This window comes from Antrostomus carolinensis, unplaced genomic scaffold (genome assembly GCF_000700745.2).
Source record: "Antrostomus carolinensis isolate BGI_N321 unplaced genomic scaffold, ASM70074v2 scaffold14816, whole genome shotgun sequence".
NCBI classification, from domain to species: Eukaryota; Metazoa; Chordata; class Aves; order Caprimulgiformes; family Caprimulgidae; genus Antrostomus; species Antrostomus carolinensis.
In genome coordinates, this window is record NW_010324043.1 from 45,883 (window position 1) to 49,241 (window position 3,359).

Genomic DNA, 3,359 nt, shown 5'->3' on the forward strand with positions numbered 1-3,359 from the left:
TCTTTCCCTGCAGGTTTGTTTCTCTGCTCTCCCTCAGTTTTCCCTCCTTTTGCTTCACCTCAGTTTTGGACGGGCCTTACGCTGACCTCTAAGCTCAGTTCAGACTTCTCCCCTCTCCTCTCAGTCTTCCCTAAGCCAATTTCTTTCTAGATTTCTTCTCATTTTTAGGTCTTCTTCAAAAATCTCCACATCTTTGACTCCTGCTCCCCACTCTATTATTTTTCCACTTTTCATACTTGCCTCCTCCTTTTGCTTCACCTCAGTTTTGGACGGGCCTTACGCTGACCTCTAAGCTCAGTTCAGACTTCTCCCCTCTCCTCTCAGTCTTCCCTAAGCCAATTTCTTTCTAGATTTCTTCTCATTTTTAGGTCTTCTTCAAAAATCTCCACATCTTTGACTCCTGCTCCCCACTCTATTATTTTTCCACTTTTCATACTTGCCTAAAATTTTGCTTTTCAAGGCAGACAGTACATTTTAAATGGTTTCTACTCTACTCAGATCTTCTACCTCAAGTTCATTAACTTAATGAGATGAAAAATGATTGAACAGACAACGCTATTAGACTTTGAATAATTGGCTTTTTTAATTTATTGCTCTTGTGGACAAGCAGGGACTGAGGCTCTATTGTGTGAGACACAGCAGAAGCACAGCAACATAAAAAGATGCTTTCTTCTTCCAAGAGACGGTGTAATGGGCTGACTGGAAGTGGAAGACTTCCTCTCCAAAGGGAACTGGAAACGACAGATGAGGAGGGGATAAGACATAAAGGGCCTTGGAACTTAAGACCAAGAGGGCTGTGTATAACACAAATGACACAGGAAAACTTCCAGTCCCTGCTCTGCAACAGACTTCCTGTGCGATCTTGGTCACCTCACTTAAGTTTTCCTGTAGCTCTCCACTAGAAATAGCACCTAACTGTCTGCTATGGGTATTGTGAGAATAAATCCACCATGAGCTGCGAGGCTTACAGGCACCACTACAGTGTCAGGAATGATGCAAGAACCAAAGACGCAATTTACAATTTCATTTACAATATTTTTTGCAGATAAGTAACAGAATAGATTACACATACGCTTATGTTAAATATGTTCAACTATTCAAACAATGTCCCGATTTCTCTGTGTCACTAAAATCATAAAGTATTTCGTGATCATTTCAGTTTTACAAAAAACCCAAACAAAGCAACACAAAACACCACCGAACCACAAGCCAACTGGATTTATGACTCCCAGTACTTTTTGCAGCAGTATCCAAGGCCACAGAGCAGACATGACATTTCACAAACTAGCCACCTCTTCCAAGTGCTGTCACCTGCTGATTTAGGCATCTCATCATAAGGGAAATGAGAGGCAAATGAGCCCTGCAGTTAAGAAAGGACCACCACGAATTAATCAGCTACTGCACGACCAAGCACTGAGTTTAATGAGAACATAAACTCACAGCACTCGAAACCTCTGTGCTCTGGAGCCTCATTCACGCGAAGGGAAGTGGTGCCACTGGGATGGACCCCATACTTCACCCTGGCTGTGAGTACCCTCAGTCCTCCTCCTCTTTGCAAATTCCCCATGAGTGCTGAGTCCTCCCCTGCCCTAGCTCCATCTTCCTTCAGGAATCAGGAAGAGGCCTGTCCTTGCTCATCTCTCCTCCAAGCACAGCCCTTCTCCCTCCTTATCCCCCAGGCCCTGCAGCTCCATATGAAGGTGGACCCAGCCACAGCATGGGACCCCCCACGACTGGGGGTACATGTGAGAGCAAGGTGGGAGAAGGGCTTGGGGAAGGACTAAGTGGGGGGGTCAGGTTGAGGACTTGCCCTCTCAGAGCCAGCCTGCCTTCCCCCAGGGCAGCAGCAACTACCCCAGCCACCCTCATGGATGCAGGGAACCAGCCAGGGTCTGGAGTGATGCTGTCAGAAGAATAAAGTTATCTATTGGAATTTAAAACAATAAAAATGTTGCCAAAACATAAAGGAAAAAAAAAAATCCCAGATGAAAATCAGTTTCCTTAATAGCTGTCCATTAGTAAACATTTTTCAGTCCTATTTGCAACCTGAAATTTGCACAATTCTGGTTATGCATGAAAGGCTGACAGTAAAATAACCTAGAGACAGAAAAGCCTGAAAGTCCCTATATGCTCCCTACATTTCACTTGAGGGATGCCAAGCAGCACGAACAGCAGAAAGAAATGTGTATCTACAGCATTTCCACAAATTTAAGATATTTTATCTGTATGGCAGGAAAGAGATTAATTATTTGCAACCAGCATTCGCTTATTGCAACGTGGGATTAGGCAGCTATTGAAGTGTTACCTCCTGCTGGGAAATTCAGAACTTCCCATATAATCCTCCCCCTTTGACAGTAAAGAGGGAGCACCTCAGGTGTGCATCACATTTTATCAAGATCTAATGACTGCTGACCAGTCAGACTGGTCAGGGACAAAAATATGCCACTTCTCAAAAGATACCGAGTTTAGCAGGAGAAGTATATATACGATGTCTGCCACAGCAGGGGGCTGGAGCTGACATCCTCAAAGGCATCTTTCATTCTTATTTACACATCAGACAATTTTACATTGTTATCAGATAATGGCTTTATTAAAATTATGCATCAAAATTCACTAGTCTGAAACTGACAGCACCAGATTCTCTGTGTGCAAGAAAAAACTACAGTAATTAGCTGGTAAAGCCTATTTTCATCAACATTTGGGGTCTAATCTCACAAAATCCTGGGATTTCTCAGCTCCTTTTGATATCAACTCAGCAATTCAAGAGCTATCTGACCAGCAACATCCATCCTTTGAAACCCAGGGGCTACAGCAGACTGAATATATGGATGAGATTTACTTTGGAAAATGCACAGTGAAAATGAATTTATTAAGCATAAGGAGGTTTGGGATGGTGTCCAAACAATAATAAATAATGAATGCAAAGAATTAAATACATTAGATCACCCCTTATGGCATAAGGGATGGAATGCAGTCATCCATTCTTCCCTTTCCTCTCTAGACTTTTTAAAAAACACATCTACTGTTTCTGGAATTCCCCTTTTTGTGGAGTTTATCTTAAAGATCATAGTATGGGGAATATGTGTTGCACAGCTGAAATAATTAGAAACACGTTTGAGAAGCAGGTCTGAAATACCATGAAGTATCAGTATTCTGACGGCAGATTGGGAAGCTGGCTCCTACGCTTTACACCGATTCTGACGTATACCCACACGGCTTCGTCGGGTCTAGCAACTGATATAAAGCAGAAATCTCTAACCATACTGAAAACCGCTAAAATCAACCCTACTTATCATCGCCCCGGAGTGACAAAACCATTACAGCGGCTTTAGGTGTCGGCGGCAGCCGCACGTCGGGAG